The following is a 27271-nucleotide window of genomic DNA, read 5'->3' as shown; positions in this document are numbered from 1 at the left end:
TTCGCTTTTCTCTCACTAGGTTCTTGGTTGTTACGTACAATAAATGTCATTGATTTTGGTTGTTACGTACAATAAGTGTCCTTGTTTTTTTTGGTTGTTACATATTATGATAGTCCTTGTGTTTTTGGCTGTTATGTACAAAAAATGTCTTTTGTTACGTACAATAAATGTTCTTGTATTTTTGTCCCTGTTGTTATGTATAATAAGTGTCCTTGTATTTTTGGTTGTTACATACAATAAGTGTCCTTGTATTTTCGGTTGTTACGTATAATAAGTGTCCTTGGAATTTTGGCTGTTATGAATAATAAATGTCATTGTTTTTGTCACGTACAATAAGTGTTAGTGTTTTGGGTTGTTATGTACAATACGTGCCGTTGTTTTTTGTCATGTACAATAAGTGTTAGTGTTTTGGGTTGTTATGTACAATAAGTGCCGTTGTCTTGGGTTATGTACAATAAGTGTCACTGTTTTGGGTAGTTATGTACAATAAGTGTCACTGTTTTGGGTTGTTATGTACAATAAGTGTCGTTGTTTTGGTTATGTACAATAAGTGTCGTTGTTTTTGGTTATGTACAATAAGTGTCACCGTTTTGGGTTGTTATGTACAATAAGTGTCGTTGTTTTTGGTTATGTACAATATGTTTCCTTCTTTTTATAACGGATACCGTTACACTTGGCTGCTTTGCTACCACCAAAAATTCCATCTCAAACCTTGACAAGTATGTTCTTCCAAGAAATACCAATACCACCTTGTTTTCTGTACGTCAAATATGTCCGTGCTAAAACTAGATACCACCTTCTTTACCATAAGCCAAAATGTCCTTATTAAAAAAAAACAAAATTGGCATATTTCCATCGGCTGATATGTCCTTATAAAGAAGACAGATATTAGCTAATATGTCCTTTAAAATAATTAAATACCAATATTAACTCGTTTCCTTAGGCCGAAATAAAACTTTGTAGAACGTTTTAGCTCATGTCCTAATATTTTCAAAGTGTTAAATCTAGGATAAGTCTTCTATTGAAATGTTACTCGATATTGTTCAAGGAATATAAAATATATTCATTTGACAATGGTAAAATAATACTAGAAAAGTTAACCACACATTTATTTGATTTTAAGTAGGAATTTGAGTCACTGAGTTTCCACTGTTATTGTCAAAATAAATATTACTCAATATATATACAGGCTTGGAATGTAAGGCATTCTTAACACGTGCAATAAAGAAAATACCCAAACGGAATCACCGGTAGAGAAGACTTGATCTAACGTACATAATAGAACAGAACGTAGCCTATAACTTGCCGAATAACTGGAATAGTTATGAAACAGAAAGTTGCTTGTAACTTAGGAAAGAGTTGATAAAGTCATAGCACAGAACGCAACCAATAACTGGTCACTAGTTAGTTACTACCGAACACTTTGAAAAGTTATAGAACAGAAAGCTAACTATGATTCACGTAACAGTTGATAAAGTTATAGAAAAGAGAACTACCCATAACTTACGTGAAAGATATAGAAAGATATAGGACACAAAGCTGCATATAACTGACGGAATAGTGTGTGAAGATATAGAACAGAAAGCTACATATAATTGACGGAACTGTGTGTGAAGGTATAAAACAGAAAACTACATATGAGTGAGGGAACAACTTGTAAAGCTATAGAACAGAAAGCTACATATGACTGACGGAAGAGCTTGTAAAGTTATAGAACAGAAAGCTTCATATGACTGACGGAAGAGCTTGTAAAGTTATAGAACAGAAAGCTTCATATATATGTGTAAAAACGGCTGGTATGGGTAGAGAAAACTCTAAGTAGAGGAGCAAACAACGCTTCGACCTTCTTCAAAACGAGACCTATAACTGATGAAAAAGTTTGTAAAGTTATAGAACAGAAAGCTACATGTAACTAACGAAACAGTTCGGAACTAACAGTTCGTTAAGTTATATAACAAAGAGCTACATATAACTGTTTGTTTGTTTTTTGAATTTCACGCAAAGCTACACGAGGGCTATTTGCGCTAGCCGTCCCTAATTTTGCAATGTAAGACTATAGGGAAGACAGCTAGTCATCACCACCCACCGCCAACTCTTTTACCAAAGATTAGTGGGATTGACCGTCACATTATAACGCCCCCCCGGCTGAAAGGGCGAGCATTTTTGACGCGATGAGGATGCGAACCCGCGACCCTCAGATTGCATATAACTGACGGAACAGTTTGTAAAGTTATAAAACAGAAAGGTACATATTACTGAGGAAACAGTTTCTAAAGCTATAGAACGGAAAATTACCTGTAATTGACGGAACAGTTTGCAAAGTTATTGAACAGAAAGGTACATATAACTAACGGATCAGTTTGTAAAGTTACAGAACAGAAAGCTACATATAACTCGCGTAACATTTGATAAAGTTATGGAGAAGAAAGTTACCTATAACTAACGTAACAGTTACTAAAGTTATAGAACAGAAAGCTAACTCTAACTGATTACTAGTTAGTTACTAACAAATAGCTTTTAATGTTACAGGATGGAAAGCTACTTGTAACTTAAGGATATGTGGAACAGAAAGCTGTGTACTAATTACAAGAATAGTTCTAGAAAAACATACCTATGTTAAAGCACGGCTGCCTATCAAATGATGAATCTGGTTTTCACACAAAAAAAGATATTTATTGGTCATGTATGTTTATTTGTTAAATACTGGTGTCATATTTAGTTTATTTTTTAAAACTTTTTCTTCCAAGTTTTGTTTTATTCAATTCGCTTATTCGCATACTATATCTTTTGCGCGAGGCTTGTCTATTAGCTTATTCCCGATTTTGACCTGACAGGCTGGAGAGAAGGTAGCTAATTAGCAGAACCTGCCGCCAACGTTTGGGGTATTGCTGTTTAATCGAATATTGGTATTTAAACGTCTCTCTCTTATGGCAAATCCACTGCCACAAAGTGCTGAGCACGTTTTTGTAGTAGCGGGACACGAATAGTAAATTCACGGATTTACAATCCATATATCTTTACGCTGTTGACCATGCATGGAAAACTTTTGGTAGTTGACGATATAACAACGCACTGCGTGATTTTTACGTTGTTGTCATAGACGGATTCGAGGTTTCATTATTAAATGTGCTGAAGTTATTTAAATGTATTATTTGATTGCTTGGCGATTTCAGCACGAATTTGATATTTTCACTCATTCTATTTACTGTATCAGAGTGGTTTGGTGACGTGGAGAACAATTAGTGGCTACAAACTACAAGATCGCGTTCGATATTTTTATTAAAACCAATCATTTTCTCCACAGTTTCGCCGATAATTGTTTTTTGTTTTGTTTTTTAATTTCGCGCAAAGCTACTCAAAAGCTATCTGCGCTAGCCGTCCCTAATTTAGCAGTGTAAGACTAAAGGGACAGCAACTGGTCATCACCAGTCACTGCCAACTACAATATTCAAGAAACAAACAAATAATCTCAACATCACCACCCACAGCTAACTATTAGGCTACCCTTTTATCAACGAATAGTGGGATTGACCGACACATTATATCTCCCCACGGCTAAAAGGGCGAGCACGTTTGGTGCGACCGGGATTCGAACCTACGACCCTCAGATTATCAGTCGATATTTCGTAATTGGTGTTTCTCTTTTACAAGATTTGTCATTTTGCACTACACTTTTATAAAGAAATATTTTCACCGTTGTTTTTCTTTATTATTATTATTTTACTTTGAATCCTGTGGATTGACAATATGTAAATATTGAAACATCTGCAATGCAGTTAGGGCAGCCAATCTATCGGATATCTTACCAACAACATGATAGTTCTGTGTACTCGCCAGTAGAGCGTTTAGCTACGCGTTAATCAATAGGGTCAGTTTCTATTATTTACTATCAAAGTTCGCGAGCTCTATTGTTCTATTAGCAACACTAAACCAACTGAATACGCATGGCAATTTTGAAAAACAAAAATCCCGGATCAAATTAACTAGGAACGCTGGAAGTGCACTGTCAGTACACTGTCAACATGGTGTCGATAACTTCGCACGTTCTTGATGTTTTAACTTTTCCTCACAATTTCCAAATATCGATGAGGCCCGGCATGAGCCAGGTGGGTTAAGGCGTTCGACTCGTATTCTGAGGGTCGCGGGTTCGAATCCTTCCCAATCCAAACATGCTCGCCCTTTCAGCCGTGGGGGCGTTATAATGTGTCGGTCAATCCCACTATTCGTCGGTAAAAGAGTAGCCCAAGAGTTGGCTCTGGGTGGTGATGACTAGCTGCCTTCCCTCTGGTCTTACACTGCTAAATTAGGGACGGCTAGCGCAGATAGCCCTCGTGTAGCTTTATGCGAAATTCAAGAAACAAACAAATAATCTCAACATATTTCAAGTAGTGAAAGAAGGACCAGAAGAGTAATTTTGTTTTCTTGGTAAAGAGTTTCAATCAAGTATCACTAGGAATTTTTACAACAAACCTTTTAACCTATGACCTGAAAAAGGTTATGTTATAGGCCTACGTAACAAGATACTTTCCATATAAGTGGCCACACCTATAACTCGTACATACTGACATTTCAATTGGAGCTGACTTTCGTTTTTTAACTGATTTCTCTCGATGGTTTAGAAGGTAGGGAGAATATTGATTTAGATTAATGATTTTTAAGAATGGCTATGATTACCCAAAACGTTCAATAAACGTTATTTTTTTATTTTTAATAATTTGGTATTTGAATTAACGTTCATTGTATTTTTTATCTTCTTATGATAAAGCCTATTTTTATTTCAGCGGTCCAGTGAGCGATAACAACGTAGACTCGATATCCAAAGCGAATAGAACATAGATAATCACTCACTGTGCAGCTGTGCGTTTTACAAATAAACAAACAAAAATCTTAAGACGAAAACGTTGCATCATAGTTTACAATTTTAAACCTATTTTTATTTTAAAAAACACCTATAAAACATAAGTAATTGCAGTTAGTATAATAGAACAAGTCCTGTTTTGTTTACTTTACATAAAGTAGGTAGAGCCACTGTTGTGGGACGTTTGTTTTGTTGTTTTGAATTTCGCTCAAAGCTACACAAGGTATATCTGCGCTAGCTGTCTCTAATTTAGCAGAGTAAGACTACAGGGAAGGCAGCTAATCATCACCACCCACCGTCAACTCTTGTGCTACTCTTTTACAAACGAATAGTGGGATTGTCCGTTACATTATAACGCCCTCCCCCACTCGGCTAAAAGGACGAGCATGTTTGGTGCGACGGGGATTCCATCCCGCGACCCTCAGATTACGAGTCGAACGCCTTAACCCACCTGGCCAGTAAAGACACATTTTACTTTATCCTGGATACTTTATCCTGGAATTACTTCATGGATAAGTCTAAGCTGTTTTATTTCTCACAATGCGTTTTAGTTGTAAAACTTAGCAATCAACAGACGTCTGTTCTTCTATCAGAGACTAACATCAGATAAAGGTTGTTGACTCGCCTGCAGCGCCACTGTTAGGGACTTTTTATTATAAAATCAGTTAAGACACTGTAGCAAGGATACAATTATATTCCTTGTTTCGGTTTAGAGCAAATGCCTTCAGATATATTACAGTTATTGCTGTCTATCATATAATGAAATGTTTATACTTATAGAAAATAATTATTTCTTCTCGTTAACAGGTTATTAATGTAAACAGTGTTATATAACTAAACACAATAGGTAATACTTTACTTGTTAATAACTATAATACACACACACATGACCCCTATGGCACAGCTATATATCTACAAACTTACACCGCAAGAAACCGAGTTTAGATAACCGTGTTGAGCAGAGCACAGACAGCCCTTTGTGTAACTTTGTGTTTAATTAAATAACACACACATATAAAAACACAGATGAGCCAGTCTTGTTGCAGCTACGTTATGTGTAATGCAAATAAATAGCTAAACACAAAGATAGTAAATACATTTCAAAACTATTTTTCCTGGTGATGAAACGTGGCCCTTACTAGAAGTGAAAAGGATTTCAAATAAAATGTCTTTTAAATCGTTCTGCATACTTCCACACATATCTGAGCTTTAAACTTATTTGATGTAACAACAAATGGCTTATTTGATTTCAGGTTAAATAAATCCTTCTGTAGTGTTAGTAGATCCATTCGCATCATTAAAAATACACAACACGAGCCAAAATAACCTTTTGCTTGAACTCTTCCTAAGTTACTTCAAATCTTCATTACATTTCACAGTGTGCATGTTGTTCTTATAGTATAGCCACGCCAGGCTATCTGTTATGTCCACCGAAGGGAATCGAACCACTGAGTTTAACATTGTAAATCAGCGACTCAGCGGTAAGTTTGTAGATTTACGACCCTAAAATTCGGTTGTCGACACTCGTGGTGTGCAGAACTTAGACAGTCGGCAAAAAAACAACAACCAAAAAGAATCAGAGTTCTAAGTGCACTACTCTGAAATCCATTTTACTTACGTAACTACCAATCATTATCACAGACCACCAGTGTAACTCTAAAAGTGAACATCAACATGACACAACATTCGACTTAAAGAAACAAAAATCTATTATAGCAGTAACTTTGTCAACAAACAGCGGTGAGTGTTAACTGGTACTTCATCATACATAGTTTATGAATAGATACGGAAGATATATCACATTTGGTATATGTTTCTGTCTTGATATGCCTTTGGTATTCGATTTCTAAAGAAACAAAATAATTATTTATTTAAAACGAATGGTGCAGCTACTAGAGACAGCCCTGACATCGGCAGGTTCTACTTGTGAGATTTGAGGATAGAGAATATTTAGTTTCATTTTTTATTCTATTAGTTTTGAGGTTAACCTAAAACTAGGTCGTGATCCTGAAAAAAAGACATTATTAAAACTAGGTCCTGATCCTAAAAAAGACATTATTAAAACTAGGTCTTGATCCTAAAAAAAACATTATTAAAACTAGGTCCTAATTCTAAAAAAAGACATTATTAAAACTAAATCCTGATCCTAAAAAAAGACATTATTAAAACTAGGTCCTGATCCTAAAAAAAGACATTATTAAAACTAGGTCCTGCTCTAAAAACAGACATTATTAAAACTAGGTCCTGATCCTAAAAAAAGACATTATTAAAACTAGGTCCTGATCCTAAAAAGACATTATTAAAACTAGATCCTGATCCTAAAAAAGACATTATTAAAACTAGGTCCTGACCCTAAAAAAAGACATTATTAAAACTAGGTCCTGATCCTAAAAAATAACTAAAACTAGGTCCTGATCCTAAAAAAAGACATTATTAAAATTAGGTCCTGATCCTAAAAAAAGACATTATTAAAACTAGGTCCTAAACCCAAAAAGACATTATTAAAACTAGGTCCTGATCCTAAAAAAGACATTATTAAAACTAGGTCTTGATCCTAAGAAAAAACATTATTAAAACTAGGTCCTAATTCTAAAAAAAGACATTATTAAAACTAAATCCTGATCCTAAAAAAAGACATTATTAAAACTAGGTCCTGATCCTAAAAAAGACATTATTAAAACTAGGTCCTGCTCTAAAAACAGACATTATTAAAACTAGGTCCTGATCCTAAAAAAAGACATTATTAAAACTAGGTCCTGATCCTAAAAAGACATTATTAAAACTAGATCCTGATCCTAAAAAAGACATTATTAAAACTAGGTCCTGACCATTATTAAAACTAGGTCCTGATCCTAAAAAATAACTAAAACTAGGTCCTGATCCTAAAAAAAGACATTATTAAAATTAGGTCCTGATCCTAAAAAAAGACATTATTAAAACTAGGTCCTAAACCCAAAAAGACATTATTAAAACTAGATCCTGATCCTAAAAAAGACATTATTAAAACTAGGTCCTGACCCTAAAAAAGACATTATTAAAACTAGGTCCTGATCCTAAAAAAAGACATTATTAAAACTAGGTCCTGATCCTAAAAAAGACATTATTAAAACTAGGTCCTGACCCTAAAAAAGACATTATTAAAACTAGGTCCTGATCCTAAAAAAAGACATTATTAAAACTAGGTCCTGCTCCTAAAAAGACATTATTAAAACTAGATCCTGATCCTAAAAAAGACATTATTAAAACTAGGTCCTGACCCTAAAAAAAACATTATCAAAACTAGGTCCTGATTCTAAAAAAATTACTAAAACTAGGTCCTGATCCTAAAAAAAGACATTATTATTTTTATTGTTTCACTGATGTACCCGTCTGAAAGATGACGTTTGGTGTATTAGATTTTCCAATATCTTGAACATTTTCTTACGGAGAAAGGACAACAACGAAATTTGGCTTTTGGTTTTGAATTTCGCGCAAAACTACGAGAGAGCTATCTGCGCTAACCGTCACTAATTTAGCAGTGTAAGGCTGGAGGAAAAGCAGCTAGTCATCAACAACCACCGCCAACTCTTGGGCTACTCTTTTACAACGAGTATTGTAATTGACGGTATCATTATAACACCTCTAAGTTTGAAAGAGCGATGCATGTTTGGTGAGACGGGGACTCGAGCCCGTGACCCTCAGACTGCGGGTCAAGCGTCCTAATCACCTGGTCATGTCGGGTCTATATGAGACATGTGTTTGAATGTTGACTCAGGATAGAACCATAGGATATTTTTATTCATAGTTCAATATTTATCAAAGTGTTATATAGGAGTTTTTGTTCTTATTTTGAGAACTATTAATATATTAGAGAATCGATTCATAATATATTAGAGAATGGATTCACTCTTATTTCGATCTTTGCTCAAACTTCGAGTTTTATTAAAAGCTGCATTGGATCTTAGCTCATGAGATCTGAGAGTCCAGTAAAAGTGTCTGGAAACTGGAAAGAAGGACTCAGTATACATCAAATCCATTGTAATATGTGTAAGCGACATCTACAATAAAAGTATGTGTGTGTGTATATATGTATATGAATATTATATTGCGTCGTTTGTTCATTTTAGGAAGAGGTAAACCTGTGTACCTTAGTGTCTAACTAGAAACAAACAATACTACATAGCCTGAAGATTCTATTATTAAAGTTAATGCTGAAAGTGTGAGTAATAACAAATGGACCCAACTGTTGAATTAATGCATTCTAATCAGTTTAATTCTCTACAGTAGGCCTGAGGGTCCCGGATTCGAATCCCCGTCGCATAAACATGCTCGCCCTTTCAGCCGTGGGGGCATTATAATATGACGGTCAATCCCACTATTCGTTAGTAAAATAGTAGCTCAAGTGTTCGCGGTGGGTGGTGATGACTAGCTGCCTTCTCTCTAGTCTTACTCTGCTAAATTAGGGACGGCTAGCGCAGATGGTCTTCGTGTAGCTTTGCCCGAAATTCAAAAATATACAAACAAACTACAATCCTGATCTGTGTAGTTCACCTTAGCTACTTATAAACATAAACCTGCAGAATGAATTTTTACTAGCAAAATATTCCAAAATCAAGATAGAACAACGCCTCTCTTCATTTATGCAGTTCTATCTAATTTGTTAACGGTCGTTGTTTTAAGAATTACTTCATTATGTAAATAACTCTTTTCAGTTTGTTCTATAGGATAAAAATTCACGCTAGAAACATACGTTTGGAAATACTTTTACTTCACGCGATATATTTATAAATATTTCATTAAAGTTTCTTACACATTTTACAGATTGTCATGAGAAGTAAAGTTTACTCTGAAATCATTGGAGAGATAAGAGAGACACACGTAATTTTTTTAAATAAGTCTCAGTAGCCTAACTTATGTTTTTTACAAGATTACTATAAAATGGCTGCATCATATTCAACTTACTTTTAATGGTTGCGTTATTTAATTATTATTATTATTATATATATATATATATATACTTTCAAACTAAATTTATTATAATGATTTAAACTTAGTGAATTTGACTTTAATGTATAATGAAGTTATAATATGGAAATAGTTCCATCTCATATGTCCCCTGCTGGTACAGCTGTAATATAGGGATTTACAACGCTAAAATTAGGGGTTCGATTCCCCTTGGTGGGCATAGCATATAGCCCGATATATGCACACACTCCATACCATATTCATATAACAACCTAAAGTTACAGGTATTTGATTGTGATGCTTAACGAAGATTTTCTACAGAAATAATTACAAATCATATAGCCATAGTAACCTGAATCTACTTGACTGTGATCTAAAATGACGTATTAGTAAAGAAACAATTCCAAAGTATTTTACTTATAACCTGAAGTTACGTGTATTTCACTCAAATGTTTAACAACGGTTTTGTTATATGCTTTTCAAAACAGGTTATTACAGTGGCTTTGGTGGGTCGTTATTGTTTTAATCCAACATGGATTAATCTTTTTTTGTTTTGTAGTAATTTGCTTAAGTTACATTGTTTCTAGATAATGTTATCAAAATTTAATAAAGTAGTGTATGTTCACCGTATGTTTAGTTGTGAAATAATGAATTATTTTCCTCTTTCGTTCGTTTCTTAAGAGCACTTGATTCTCTCCTGCACATCAATCTGATCTTTTCTGGTAGAAATGTTTCATCGCCACTCGTTCACTGTCTCCTAGCAACAGCGCGTGTTATTAATTACGAGACAATGCGAGAAGTTAAACCAAAGAACAGCAGATACGATTTTCTACAATGAGGTCAATATGAGTGCGCGAGAGCTATTTCAACGGGCACGTAGCGTGGAAGTGCTGATTGTGCTTTTTTAATGGTAAAACTCACGTATTATATTCTCGTGCCATATATCCGTGTGATTGTTCTAACTCTTTACAGAAAACCTGCAAAACATGTAGTTAACTATTATTAAATATGTGAATCTAAGTACATAAGGGTAGAAGATAAATACAAATACAGAACTAGTGTTCATGTATATGAATGTATTTTTTAAATAATAAGAAACTGATGAAAATATAATGTATTATAAAATGTGTTAAAAAATTAAATTTCGAACAATGAGGAAAAAATGAGATATTTATCTCCAACTCACCAAACACCAACAAACCGTATTTCATGAACCGAGAATCAGGATTACGGTTTTGCCTTTCTGTATTTATTTAATAAGCTGATAATTATTTTGTGAATCAATGTTCATTTGTACTTATAGAACATTTACAGACTGTATTTAATAAGCTAATAATTATTTTGTGAATCAATGTTCATTTGTACTTATCAAATATATACACAACGTATTTAATGAACTAAATGGTTACTTTGAGAATCAATGTTCGTTTGTACTTTCCAAACATCTACATATTGTATTTAATAAGCTAATATTTATCTTGTGAATCAATGTTCTTTTGATTCCACGCTACGTGCCCGTTGAAATAGCTCTCGCGCACTTATATTGGCCTCGTTGTAGAAAATCGTATCTGCTGTTCTCATGATATATATACAAGCCGTATTTGATGAATTTAATGACTTCTTTGTGAATCAACTTTCATTTCTACTCAGCCTGAGATGAATAGTTGAATCCAGGTAACTTAACTGTAAACTAATTCTAATATTGAAAACAGCATACTGTGTGTAAAACAGTAACTTATGTATAGAACAAACGCACTTATAAATCCAAAACTGCATCGAAATATTGAAAACATTAACAATCGTGGAACGGTTTTAAGCAGAAGGTTAGGCCCGGCATGGCCAGGTGGTTAAGGCATTCGGCTCGTAATCCGAGGATCGTGGGTTCGAATCCCCATCACACCAAACATGCTCGCCCTGTCAGCCGTGGGGGCGTTATAATGTGAAGGTCAATCCCGCTGTTCGTTGGTAAAAGAGTAGCCCAAGAGTTGGAGGTAGGTGGTGATGACTAGTTACCTTCCGTCTATTCTTACATTGCTAAATTAGGGACGGCTAGCGAAGATAGCCCTCGTGTAGCTTTGCGCGAAATTCAAAACAAAACATAGCAGAAGGTTCACCAAATTAGTCAGAAAATATAGAAATATTACGTTTATCAAAGTTTTTGTAAATAAAAAAAATTGTGATGATATTCAACTTTTTATGGATTACAATTTCACGTGTGAAAATACATGGATCATTGATTATTTCCTTAGGAAGAATTATTGCTTGAGAAATTTGGCGCAGCGTTATCCAAGGAGTGGAAAACGGGAAGCTGACTTCGTGATAAATAGGTCCTTAGAGTACAAATCAGAACATCAGAACATGCTTAGACTACAGATTTTGATCAACAATAATTTAATAAAAACCCACCTACGGCGAAACGGTAGAGCGTGAGGTAATTTTTATATAGGCTTAGAGACATAGTTGGAGAACCAGTGAGTGTCTGTGTATGTGTGTGATCTATCTGTTTTATCTCAGTTTTATTTTACCATAATTAGATATAGCGTTCAATACACATAACTTACAAAGCCAAACTCTTATTTTACTGTTTCGGTACAAATACACATAAAACTTTAAAATAGTTCTTTTGTTTCTCTTTGGTTGCTCAGGGTTATGTTTTAGGGCTTACGATACAAAGTTCAGGTGATTTGTTTTGAATTTCGCGCAAAGCTACACGAGGGCTATCTGCGTTAGCCGTCCCTAATTTAGCAGTGTAAGACTAGAGGGAAGGCAGCTAGTCATCACCACACACCGCCAACTCTTGGGATACAATTTTACCAACGAATAGTGGGATTGACCGTCAAATTATAACGCCCCCACCGCTGAAAGGGCGAGCATGTTTGGCGCGACTGGAATGCGAACCCGCGACCCTCAGATTACGAGTCGCACGCCTTAACCCACCCGGCCATGCCGGGGCCTTTATCGTTTGTAATTCTCATTTTGAATAAATACGACAATAGAAACATTTTGTTCTACAGTTTCGTTAGGTTTTCTGGACTTTTGAAATCCAAATCTCAATTAAAAACTGAAACTTTATACGCCAGTTACGTAACTACTGAGAAAAGTAGTTCAATGATATCCAAGATATTTGAACAACTTTAACGGTTAACAAACTAATCTTTACAATAAGTTAGATTAACACCAATAGAACGAAACGGAAACAATGATTACTGTTGTTTGGTGTTGTTTATAAATAAACAGATAATTCCTTTTATTCGTTATATTACCTAGATTTACAGAAAACAAATATAAAATTAAGTTCAGTTTAAATATTTCATATTTCTTATCAACATGAATTATTATTCCTACGCCTTAGTTTACATATTTTCCTACTTCTGGTAATATAAAGAAACTCATATTAAGATACAAATAACAACATTATCTTTCATGAGTTATTATATATTTTAAAGAAAGACCTTTAATAGTCATAGAAACATGACTACCGCTTAAAATAAGTTTTCTGTAGATGATACTAGCGTAGGTGACCGGAAAAAAGACGCGTGGATGAAAAAGGCCAGCATAGAAGTCCCTAATTTAGAACTACTGATAAAGGTAGTGGGTGACCAATTAGCAGTTCTCATCGGTTTTACTGCTACCCTTAACCGGGATTAGTTGCCGCAGATATAGCGTCCTTACAGCTAAAATTTGCAGAACCAGTTCGGTGTAATATCGTAATTGAAACTTTGAATTCTTTACCACTGCGTAACACGTTAACTATCACGTTCTACTCTTTATAAGTCCACTATAATTTTAAGATTTTTAACAGTAGTGTATAAAATAAAAGAATATCTCTTTTTGTTTCACCCTCGAAAATACAGTGTGTGGGAACCACTATTTTGTAGCTCATTATTTGCATATTTTGGGGTTTTTATTTAGTCTGTTTGCTCTTTAATTTCGCGCAAGGCTAATCAAGGGCTATCTGCGCTAGTCGTCCCTAATTTAACAATGTAAGACTAAAAGGAAGGCAGCTAGTCATCACCAACCACCGCCAATTCTTGGGCTATTCTTTTACTAACGAATAGTGGGATTGACCGTCATATTATAATGTCCCCACGGCTGAAAGGGCGAGCATGTTTGTGCGACGGGGATTCGAATCCGGGACCCTCAGGCCTACTGTAGAGAATTAAACTGATTAGAATGCATTGATTCAACAGTTGGGTCCATTTGTTATTACTCACACTTTCAGCATTAACTTTAATAATAGAATCTTCAGGCTATGTAGTACTGTTTGTTTCTAGTTAGACACTAAGGTACACAGGTTTACCTCTTCCTAAAATGAACAAACGACGCAATATAATATTCATATACATATATACACACACATATACTTTTATTGTAGATGTCGCTTACACATATTACAATGGATTTGATGTATACTGAGTCCTTCTTTCCAGTTTCCAGACACTTTTACTGGACTCTCAGATCTCATGAGCTAAGATCCAATGCAACTTTTAATAAAACTCGAAGTTTGAGCAAAGATCGAAATAAGAGTGAATCCATTCTCTAATATATTAATAGTTCTCAAAATAAGAACAAAAACTCCTATATAACACTGATAAATATTGAACTATGAATAAAAATATCCTATGGTTCTATCCTGAGTCAACATTCAAACACATGTCTCATATAGACTCGACATGACCAGGTGATTAGGACGCTTGACCCGCAGTCTGAGGGTCACGAGCTCGAGTCCCCGTCTCACCAAACATGCATCGCTCTTTCACCTTAGAGGTGTTATAATGTACGGTCAATCACAATACTCGTTGTAAAAGAGTAGCCCAAGAGTTGGCGGTGGTTGTTGATGACTAGCTGCTTTTTCTTCAGCCTTACACTGCTAAATTAGTGACGGTTAGCGCAGATAGCTCTCTCGTAGTTTTGCGCGAAATTCAAAACCAGAAGCCAAATTTCGTTGTTGTCCTTTCTCCGTAAGAAAATGTTCAAGATATTGGAAAATCTAATACACCAAACGTCACCTCAAGGGCTATCTGCGCTAGTCGTCCCTAATTTAACAATGTAAGACTAAAAGGAAGGCAGCTAGTCATCACCACCCACCGCCAATTCTTGGGCTACTCTTTTACTAACGAATAGTGGGATTGACAGTCACATTATAATGCCCCCACGACTGAAAGGGCGCTCATGTTTGGTGCTACGGGGATTCGAACCCGCGCCCCTCAGATTACGAGTCGAACGCCTTTACCCACCTGACCATTCCAGGCCTTTTTTTATTTAGAATCGCAATAATTAATTTCATTGTAAGAAAAGAATGGTATTAGTCTTACAATTACGTATATATATATATAATTGTATTAATAATGTTTGTTCATTTAATTACGGTGTAAATAGAGCTTCAAGAAAATTAATATAAAAGTTCACTAGGCTCATGCGGGGTCACATCCAAATTTTGAATCTTGCGTTTTGCATTTTTACGGGCGTTTCTTACCACTACTTCGCCCCTGTTTATGAATCTTCACGAAATTTAGCATAAAGGTTTCTTAGATCTATGCAGGCATTGCAAATTTACGATTTCCCATTTTGTATTTTGCAGTTTTTATAGGCGTTTCTTTTTATAATTACATATAAGGAAAGCAACTTTTCATGTCGTAAGATAACCTTTTACTAAACATGAATTTACGTAACTTCCGACAAGAACACGAGAAGTCGAGCTAGTTTCATATGCACTCACTTAAATGCTTAGTATATTTAACTTTGAGAACGAAATATTTGACCCCCAGTGACTCAGCGGTATGTATTCGGACTTACAACGCTAAAAACCGGCTTTCGACACCCGTAGTGGGCAGAGCACAGATAGCTCATTGTGTAGCTTTGTGCTCGATTCAAAACAACCGTATATTTTTATTTCAGTATAATTATTGTTTACCATAAGTAATACGTCAGTGCAGAGACGGTTGACCTTTAATAAACAGCAGATAAAATAAAACACAAACAAAAACAATCAGAGTATTAAGCTTTTCTATTCTAGCATCCATAAATCTTCCAGAGCTAAAAAAAACCCACATTCTATTTGTCAAATCCATCGGGCTTGTCCAATCATCTCTTTCGTCTCATTTACAATTTATTTGATTATATTATTTTTTCCTAGTTTTTTTGAGGGGATACAAAACATAGCTGCAATTTAAAAAAAAACCCTCATCTCTTATATTTATAATAATTTCTGTCATAACAGGTCATTTTTTTGTTCTGGTATGTAGGTAATAATTTCTTGTTTTCTTTCTGGTAATAACGCCATTAATTTAGGTGTGGCTCCTTTTATCAAACGTCTCGACTCGGGCTCACGCACACACACACACACACAAAAGTATTTAAGCCAAGTGCGCATGAGTCATTAACCGTTTACCCAGTCAAGGGTATCTAATCAATTACAGTAAATTTTAAAAATCAATTCGCCAGCCGCAGGGTACTCCATCCTCGAGCCAAGGTCTGGCTCACTTCACTTTCGCTGCTTTCGTCCAGTTCTCCCGTCCTTCCTCTCACTCACAAATACACAACTCTATTTTTTGAAATGTTAAAAATAAAGTAAAAATTCCACGGATATTTTAAAACATTTCTCATGTAAGGGGACGAAGAGGAACTACAAAGTTCCTGAACACCCCGGTTGGAGAGAGAACTCTTCTGATTTCTCTCTCTCTAAACTGAACCCCTGCCACGTTAGTTTAGTTTAGTTTAGTTCATTCTACCTTTCGTGTAATTAAATCGTACGCTCTGCATGCACTGCTGTCGGTGACGAAAGTCTTTATTTCGAGTTATACGTGTTAAAAAATTTCGTATAAACAAGACGAAAGGCAGGAGGCTCTTTGAACTGTGCCCAAACTACTTGGGCTGTCTTTATTGGCCTTAAGTACTCCATAGTTATTTTCAAAATTGTCGCCCATCTAACCTTCGTTTTGCTTGCTTCGAGTTAATTAATTAATACAACGTTTAATTTAGAATGTTCATTTGAACTTATCAAACATTTACAGACTGTATTGAATAAGCTAATAATTATTTTGTGAATCAATGTTCATTTGTATTTATCGAACATTTATAGACTGTATTTAATAATCTAATAATTATTTTGTGAATCAATGTTCATTTGTACTTATCAAATATATACACAACGTATTTAATGAACTAAATGGTTACTTTGAGAATCAATGTTCGTTTGAGCTTATCAGATATATACACAACGCATTTAATGAACTAAATGGTTACTTTGAGAATCAATGTTCGTTTGTACTTATCAGATATATACACAACGTATTTAATGAACTAAATGGTTACTTTGAGAATCAATGTTCGTTTGTACTTATCAGATATATACACAACGTATTTAATGAACTAAATGGTTACTTTGAGAATCAATGTTCGTTTGTACTTATCAGATATATACACAACGTATTTAATGAACTAAATGGTTACTTTGAGAATCAATGTTCGTTTGTACTTATCAGATATATACACAACGTATTTAATGAACTAAATGGTTACTTTGAAAGTCTTTATTTCAAGTTATACGTGTTAAAAAAATTCGTATAAACAAGACGAAAGGCAGGAGGCTCTTTGAACTGTGCCCAAACTACTTGGGCTGTCTTTATTGGCCTTTTGCTTGCTTCGAGTTAATTAATTAATACAACGTTTAATTTAGAAAGTAAAGTTCGTTATCATTATTACAAATGACCGATGTTGGGATCATCCTTGTATAGCTTGATCAGTGTACGAAATAACAGTCTCACAATATATATATAATTTAATTATCTTCCTCGTATGTGTAAAATAAAACAAATCTGCTTCCTCTGATTGCAAAATATGTATCTATATATTATGGTGTTAGTTTTCGTATAAACGATTCATTATATCTTCTACATTTTTAGATTTTTAGATCGATTTTATTACCAGATTGTTTGTTTGCTTTTTAATTTCGCGCAAAGCTACACGAGGGCTATCTGCATTAGCCGTCCCTAATTTAGGAGCGTAAGACTAAAAGGAAGGTAGCTAGTCATCACCACCCACCGCCAACTATTTGGCTACTCTTTTACCAACGAATAGTTGGATTGACCGTAACATTATAACGCTCCCGCGACTGAAAGGGCGAGCATGTTTGGGGTGATGGGGATTCGAACCCGCGACCCTCGGATTACGAGTCGAGTGCCTTAACCACCTAGCCATGCCAGGCCTTTTATTGCCTGTAAAATCACTCTTCACAAATCTGTAACTCCATCAAAACGCAGAATGTACGTCAACTTTCTATTGTATTGGATGAGTTAGGCCTAAAAATGTATCTCAAGGCGGCTAGTAAGAGTATTAAAACTTTTATTAATATAAAGTAGAGAACAACGTTTCGACCTTCTTAGGTTTTAATACCCATACCAGTCTCCTTGAGATACATTTTTACTTCAAGTGTTTTTTCTCTTTATCATCAGTTAGGCCTAATTTAATGCAAATGCAAATATTCAATTGTTTTTTTTTTGTAACATGTATTTGCTGTAAATATTATCTCTTTCATGTTGGTGTGAGAAACGTGAATTTCACTTACAGTAGCTCTTAGTATATTGAAAAGGGGGGAAAATTAATTTATAATCGATAAGTTAAAATTGATCAAGCAAATGTCTCACACATGCTCAATGTTTGAATTAAAGTACGTTATATGCATACAATAACTCACAAGCAGCCATATTATATGAACCCAATGTCTCACAAGCAGCCATGTTATATATAAATGAATCCAATGGCTCGAAACAGACATGTTATGTGGACCCAGAAACTCACAAACAGTCATGTTATATGAACCCAAAGACTCACAACACAACCATGCTGTGTGAACTCAATGACGTATAGACAACACAAGTTATGACTGCGGTAAAAACAGATGTCATCAGATTAACTGTTCTGCAACAAAGGCTCGTGGTATAACTGTTCGCTACATTTTTGTTCCTTATTAATGTGTGTTTTGCCAGGTATAAAAAAACTTACACTCCTTAATAGCATAGAGTGTAGAAACCAGAGTTCTATAGAAATTTGTAGTAGAGTGTTAGAACCAGAGTTCTACAGTCCTTGGTAGTAGAGTGTAAGAACCAGAGTTCTACAGTCCTTGGTAGTAGAGTGTAAGAACCAGAGTTCGACAGTCCTTGGTAGTAGAGTGTAAGAACCAGAGTTCTACAGTCCTTGGTAGTAGAGTGAAATAACCATAGTTCTACAGTCCTTGGTAGTAGAGTGAAATAACCATAGGTCTACAGTCCTTGGTAGTAGAGTGAAATAACCATAGGTCTACAGTCCTTGGTTGTAGAGTGAAATAACCATAGGTCTACAGTCCTTGGTAGTAGAGTGAAAGAATCAAAGTTCTTTGAGTCTACTAGTTTATTTATTATATTTTAGTAACTCTTGGTTATTTCTTCCACCAACTGACGAGGTAAAATTATGACGCTACACGTGTCGCGTATGAAGGTCAAGAAATAATTTAGTGATAACAACACACGAGCCTGCGGGCCATCATGATAACAACACACGAGCCTACGGGTCGTCAGATCAAGAAATAATTAACGTGGAATGTTACTGTGCTTCATCTTTCCTTACGTTGGACAGAATATTATTGAATACTTATACACAAATGTATTTACTACACACATAAAGCAGCTGTCCGTATTCTGGAGAGACAAGTTGTGAGAGGAGCTGTCTTGATAAATTGTGATAAACTGTGGCAGAGGAACACAGGCAGACTCTCTTATTCCCCGAAAACAGAGATGAAAGATTAAAAATGTATCAGATATTCCACACGTGGTAATCTCTTCAAGTTACCTGAATTAGGGCTCAACTCAGAGAGAAAGGCAAAGTAAGCGAAACCGGCGCTTAGCGAAAGTGACGTTTAACGCCATTTATAGTGCTGTCATCTCTTTATCGGATGAACGGACCATGTGTTACGGCTCAAAGGAGCGTAAATGGACCGCACACACCCTCATTTATGGATTTGCTCTTGAACCTGTTACTGACGTGTACCTCTGCTAGTTCACTGACATAAACGTCTAGCGCTAAACGCACGTATTATTGCGCGCGGTTATTATTAAAGACGCGTCCCAGTAGCTCAACTGTACCTTTTACATGCCATTGTGGACAGAGCGCGGACAGCCCACTGTGTAGATGCGCGCTTAACAGCAACCAAACCATATGCTAAATACATTTATTTTTGTACACACGTATGGCTACCATTATCAATAAATTATCATTTAGAACACTCTTAACAGCACAATAACTATATTTTTTTCAGAGAAGATGGGTTACTAATAACTTGTGATATATGTCCACTGAGTTTAACACTACTGGCTTTTACTGTGAATTATATGTTTTTCTTACAAATAAATAATGCGTTTTAATTATAAAAAAAAATTAATATTAAATCTCTGCGTAATAAGAAAACCCTCTTATTACGCATGCGTAGTGTTTCTCGGTGATAGAGCGGTACGTTTATACACTTACAATACTAAAATTAAAACGAGTTTGTAACACCAAAGTGTTGTTTCTTTTTAACATGATAATCAACGTTTCGCCGAACAACTTCTTCAAGGTTTGTATTTTAGTGAAAAGCTTCTGAAGACGGTATAAGGCGAAACGTTGAGTGTCCAGTTAAAGAGAAACGTCTTGGTGTTATGAGGTCATTTATTTCTAGTATCAACATGTTTTCAACGTACTACTGAAATTAATAACGAGTTTACGGACTTAAAAATGTAACATCTGAGGTTCGATTCCTCGAGTTAGACTTAGCAGATAACACAGCGTGCCTTTGCTTTGAAACATACAACCAAACTATCTAAACACGTCTGCATACAGTTATCTGAAATTTCTTCCGAAACACGTGTGTATGCGAAATTGATGTTAAATAAGTAAACAAACAAGATATGTGCTCTTTTACCATTCGATCGTGTTTTAGTTACATTTTAATTCAGCCAGGAATTAGAGAGAAGTAAGTACTAGAATTGTGAGAAGCATATAAGCCTCTTGCTAAATCTGACATCAGCCATGACATCAGTGGCTTCATTGGTTCTCATGAAGTCACACACGCGTCAATTCGAATATTTAAAAAACGATGTTCCGTTGTCATGCCAGTGCATTTAATATTCGAGACTTCTGTTGGCCAAACATGTTTCATAATAAAGGGCTGATTAAATCTAGTCTCGTTCGTTTGTTTGCTATAAACATTCGTGCAAAGCTTCACAGAGGCTTTTAGGGTGAACGTCTCTAATTTTGTACGAAAGATTAAGGGCAGTTAGAGTTGAACAATACTTTCCGCCAACAGTTTGAGTAATTTCAATTGCGACCAATAATTCTATAAGGTATTACTTGATATGTAACTAATGTAGTTATACTGGACTTATATCGCTAGAAATCGGGCTTCGATACCCGTCATGAACAAAGAACATATATCCTTTTGTGTATCTTCTTGCTTACTAACCAACAACAATAATTATCGATGGTTGTATTTAATGTTTGTTATAATAAAGTAACTCTTTGATCTTAAACGTTTTTGAACGGTTTGGGTTTGGTTTTTATATTCGCGCAAAGCTACACGAGGGCTATCTGCGCTAGCCATCCCTAATTTAGCAATGTAACACTAAAAGGAAGGCAGTTAGTCACAACCTCCCACCGTCAAGTCTTGGGCTACTCTTTTACCAACGAATAGTGAAATTGACCGTCACATTATAATGCTCCCACGGCTAAAAGGGCAAGGTTGTTTGGTGTAACGGGTATTCGAACCCGCAACCCCGAGATTATGAGTAATTATACGATACGTCAGGATTAAATTCGTTTTTTTGTGTGTAGGCTTAGTTAAAGACTAAATGTAATGAATCTTCAAAGAAACGTCGCCCATTTTCACGATTCAAGATATTAAATTACGGTTTATTACGTGAAATAAACATGAGGTAATTAAGAAATCGTATTTAAAAACAGCTAATAAAACAAACTACTGTATAGTTGTATTTTTATCATGAATGACACACGAACTCAACGACCAAAATGGAGATTTAAAAATTTAGATGTTCCTCATGAAGAACCGTAGACGAGGTGAAGGGCAGCGAATTAGCAGCACCCGCCGTCTACGCGGCTACATTTTTCCCATTATCAAAATTAAATGCTAGTTTTGAAAACTCGCCTACAGCTGAAAGTACGGAGTGTGCTAAATGCTCGAACCTTGGACTTTCGTGGCAAGCTAACCACTAGTCCACACCTAGTTCACGTTTAATAGAATGCTAGAAAGTTTGTTTCTTACTATTAATGTTCGGACTAAACATTTCGCGTTATGACCGCTTTGATAATCGTAAGTTTCGCGCACATCATAAGAAAACAGTAAAATGCTCGTATGGCCATTAGCTAAAGAAACGCATTACTACTAAGAAATGAACTGGATAATGCTTTGAAGATTTAAATAATGAATCAAAGAAATGCTAACTTCATTATTTTTCAGACGCGTTTAATGAACTAAGATACAAGTTATTAGTAAGCAGTTAAATGTATATAAACAATATCATCATTATATGTTAATTAATTAGGCAAGTCTTGTTTCCTTTTTCAAAATTCCTTTATTTACATACATTATAACGTTAAGAGTTAGGGTTCGGTACTCGCACTGAACAACCCATTGTGTAACTACGCTGTTAGCAACGAATACTGTGAAAACCTGCTTCTGTAAACTGTGTTGGATAACTCTTACGGTTTCTATACGACGTCTAATCTAATAAACTTTTTATTTTATACGAACAAGATCTGGTAACCTTTTCAGGTTTTTCATCTGACGTCAATATCGTAAAACTGAGCTCAGTTTATTTATTTAGTAACCTGGATAGCTCTGCTCATTTGGATTTAATTTGTTTAGATTCCTTCCTCAGCTCGTTTACTAAGTTTGACTTAATTACAGGTTTTTATTCGATATTAAAATGGTAAAAATATAAGGGAATCAAAGTCATAAGTCATGTCAATATAGCGATGTCAGTGTCAAACAAATTTAAATTAATCTTCTTAAGAAACTGCTACGAAAGCAGGACAGTTGCTCAGCAAATAATTTTCAAAGAAAATGAATAAACAGGGACCCAGATAAAATAATCCTGTTGTGAACAAACTTTAGTTATTCACTACTTTAGGCCTAAATAGATCTATTCATAGAAGGTATTTTGACTTACAATTCACAAGTATATAAAGATATGATTTACTGTCGACAAACTGTGACGTATATCAACTGTTTGATATTGGACTTTAGCCTACGTAATGTCTTGTCTTATTTGGTAGCAATGTGTATACAAAACAGCTTATGACTTAATTATCGGTGCCTATTATTAATGTCGTGATGCAAAACGAACCAATGTGAAAAATAGAAAGGACAAGTACAAACGTACCTTAAAAACCGGTTAAACTGAACCATTTATTGAGAGATCGCTGATTGTTTAATACTTAAGCCAAAAATAGAAAATATTCAGTTAAGTAGGACGTAAGCTGTGTTAATTGTTTTTCTAAGCAGCAGTTAAGAGCTTAGAAAATAACTTTCAACTATATATATTTTGAGTTAGTTATTTTGACATCGTCTTTGGAAATTTTAAACGTCGAACGAATGATATAACGCGCAGAAAATTTCTATAAAACTATACTTACGTAGAAGGCATGTTCAGACAAGTTTCTTGTGTTGCTTCAAACTGTTGTAGTTCAGGCTATTTCGGTGTAACGAAATCCTGAAGAGCGCGTGAGCGCGCACACGCACGCGAGTCACAAGACCACAGCTTCGCAGCGGCTGATTATATCTGCTGAGTGTAGTCGGTCCCGAGCTTTGCAATAAGCCTGTGAGGTAGCGCGCGCAGATTTGATAGAGTTGGTTGTAGCGAAGCTTTCGTTTACAGCGCCTCTACACGTATTCACGTGAACACTACGTGCAGGCATATCAAGAATTCTTGGTTTCATTTCGACTTTTGATCTTTCCAAAAGTTTTAAAGAAGAGAGACGAATAGCGGGTATTTTGTAAAACACTTTCAAATATTTATTTTATGAAAAGGAACATTATCAATCTCAAGTTTTGTCTGAAATCTGTGGCTTCTATCTTCAATTTCAAGGCGGAATTCGTTACGTTTGGTATTTCAGGATAAACTGAATAAAAATCGTTTTATTATTTGTGCTATTCTACTTAAAAACAAAAGTCCAATTCTCACATATATTTTACTTGTTTATGAAGGACAGTGTCTTCTAACGTGTATTGTTCTACTTGTTTATGAAGGACAGAGTCTTCTAACGTGTATTGTTTTACTTGTTTATGAAGGACAGTGTCTTCTAACGTGTATTGCTTTACTTGTTTATGAAGGACAGAGTCTTCTAACGTGTATTGTTTTACTTGTTTATGAAGGACAGAGTCTTCTAACGTGTATTGTTTTACTTGTTTATGAAGGACAGAGTCTTCTAACGTGTATTGTTTTACTTGTTTATGAAGGACAGTGTCTTATAACGTGTATTGTTCTACTTGTTTATGAAGGACAGTGTCTTATAACGTGTATTGTTCTACTTGTTTATGAAGGACAAAGTCTTCTAACGTGTATTGTTTTACTTGTTTATGAAGAACAGAGTCTTCTAACGCGTATTGTTCTACTTGTTTATGAAGGACAGTGTCTTATAACGTGTATTGTTCTACTTGTTTATGAAGGACAGAGTCTTCTAACGTGTATTGTTCTACTTGTTTATGAAGGACAGAGTCTTCTAACGTGTATTGTTTTACTTGTTTATGAAGAACAGAGTCTTTTAACGTGTATTGTTTTACTTGTTTATGAAGAACAGAGTCTTCTAACGTGTATTGTTTTACTTGTTTATGAAGGACAGAGTCTTCTAACGTGTATTGTTTTACTTGTTTATGAAGGACAGAGTCTTCTAACGTGTATTGTTTTACTTGTTTATGAAGGACAGTGTCTTCTAACGTGTATTGTTCTACTTGTTTATGAAGGACAGAGTCTTCTAACGTGTATTGTTCTACTTGGTTATGAAGGACAGAGTCTTCTAACGTGTATTGTTTTACTTGTTTATGAAGAACAGAGTCTTCTAACGTGTATTGTTTTACTTGTTTATGAAGGACAAAGTCTTCTAACGTGTATTGTTTTACTTGTTTATGAAGGACAGAGTCTTCTAACGTGTATTGTTTTACTTGTTTATGAAGGACAGAGTCTTCTAACGCGTATTGTTTTACTTGTTTATGAAGGACAGTGTCTTATAACGTGTATTGTTCTACTTGTTTATGAAGGACAGTGTCTTATAACGTGTATTGTTCTACTTGTTTATGAAGGACAGAGTCTTCTAACGTGTATTGTTTTACTTGTTTATGAAGAACAGAGTCTTCTAACGCGTATTGTTCTACTTGTTTATGAAGGACAGTGTCTTATAACGTGTATTGTTCTACTTGTTTATGAAGGACAGAGTCTTCTAACGTGTATTGTTTTACTTGTTTATGAAGAACAGAGTCTTCTAACGTGTATTGTTTTACTTGTTTATGAAGGACAGAGTCTTCTAACGTGTATTGTTTTACTTGTTTATGAAGGACAGAGTCTTCTAACGTGTATTGTTTTACTTGTTTATGAAGGACAGTGCCTTATAACGTGTATTGTTCTACTTGTTTATGAAGGACAGAGTCTTCTAACGTGTATTGTTCTACTTGTTTATGAAGGACAGAGTCTTCTAACGTGTATTGTTTTACTTGTTTATGAAGAACAGAGTCTTCTAACGTGTATTGTTTTACTTGTTTATGAAGGACAGAGTCTTCTAACGTGTATTGTTTTACTTGTTTATGAAGGACAGTGTCTTCTAACGTGTATTGTTTTATTTGTTTATAAAGGACAGTGTCTTCTAACGTGTATTGTTTTACTTGTTTATGAAGGACAGTGACTTCTAACGTGTATTGTTCTACTTGTTTATGAAGGACAGTGTCTTCTAACGTGTATTGTTTTACTTGTTTATGAAGGACAGTGTCTTCTAACGTGTATTGTTCTACTTGTTTATGAAGGACAGTGTCTTCTAACGTGTATTGTTTTACTTGTTTATGAAGGACAGTGTCTTCTAACGTGTATTGTTTTACTTGTTTATGAAGGACAGTGTCTTCTAACGTGTATTGTTTTACTTGTTTATGAAGAACAGAGTCTTCTAACGTGTATTGTTTTACTTGTTTATGAAGGACAGAGTCTTCTAACGTGTATTGTTTTACTTGTTTATGAAGGACAGAGTCTTCTAACGTGTATTGTTTTACTTGTTTATGAAGGACAGTGTCTTATAACGTGTATTGTTCTACTTGTTTATGAAGGACAGAGTCTTCTAACGTGTATTGTTTTACTTGTTTATGAAGAACAGAGTCTTCTAACGTGTATTGTTTTACTTGTTTATGAAGGACAGTGTCTTATAACGTGTATTGTTCTACTTGTTTATGAAGGACAGAGTCTTCTAACGTGTATTGTTTTACTTGTTTATGAAGAACAGAGCCTTCTAACGTGTATTGTTTTACTTGTTTATGAAGGACAGAGTCTTTTAACGTGTATTGTTTTACTTGTTTAAGAAGGACAGTGTCTTATAACGTGTATTGTTCTACTTGTTTATGAAGGACAGAGTCTTCTAACGTGTATTGTTTTACTTGTTTATGAAGAACAGAGTCTTCTAACGTGTATTGTTTTACTTGTTTATGAAGGACAGTGTCTTATAACGTGTATTGTTCTACTTGTTTATGAAGGACAGAGTCTTCTAACGTGTATTGTTTTACTTGTTTATGAAGAACAGAGCCTTCTAACGTGTATTGTTTTACTTGTTTATGAAGGACAGAGTCTTTTAACGTGTATTGTTTTACTTGTTTATGAAGGACAGAGTCTTTTAACGTGTATTGTTTTGCTTCTTTATGAAGAACAGAGTCTTCTAACGTGTATTGTTTTACTTGTTTATGAAGGACAGAGTCTTCTAACGTGTATTGTTTTACTTGTTTATGAAGGACAGAGTCTTCTAACGTGTATTGTTTTACTTGTTTATGAAGGACAGTGTCTTATAACGTGTATTGTTCTACTTGTTTATGAAGAACAGAGTCTTCTAACGCGTATTGTTCTACTTGTTTATGAAGGACAGTGTCTTATAACGTGTATTGTTCTTCTTGTTTATGAAGGACAGAGTCTTCTAACGTGTATTGTTTTACTTGTTTATGAAGAACAGAGTCTTCTAACGTGTATTGTTTTACTTGTTTATGAAGGACAGAGTCTTCTAACGTGTATTGTTTTACTTGTTTATGAAGGACAGAGTCTTCTTACGTGTATTGTTTTACTTGTTTATGAAGGACAGTGCCTTATAACGTGTATTGTTCTACTTGTTTATGAAGGACAGAGTCTTCTAACGTGTATTGTTCTACTTGTTTATGAAGGACAGAGTCTTCTAACGTGTATTGTTTTACTTGTTTATGAAGAA

At 35.0% G+C, this 27271-nt stretch overlaps 1 pseudogene across 1 annotated transcript in view; it reads right to left on the bottom strand.

Moving 5' to 3' along the window:
* The window catches only part of LOC143245287 (arrestin homolog), a 69757-nt pseudogene extending 46111 nt beyond the window's left edge, over positions 1–23646 (bottom strand). The window contains exon 1 of the transcript XR_013025557.1: positions 23465–23646. The product of XR_013025557.1 is annotated as an arrestin homolog (transcript). The remainder of the gene's footprint in view (positions 1–23464) is intronic.
* Positions 23647–27271: the final 3625 nt, after the last annotated feature.

Source organism: Tachypleus tridentatus, chromosome 2 (assembly GCF_004210375.1).
Source record: "Tachypleus tridentatus isolate NWPU-2018 chromosome 2, ASM421037v1, whole genome shotgun sequence".
NCBI classification, from domain to species: Eukaryota; Metazoa; Arthropoda; class Merostomata; order Xiphosura; family Limulidae; genus Tachypleus; species Tachypleus tridentatus.
Note: the sequence above shows the minus strand (reverse complement) of the source record. Positions and strands in the feature narration are given on the sequence as shown.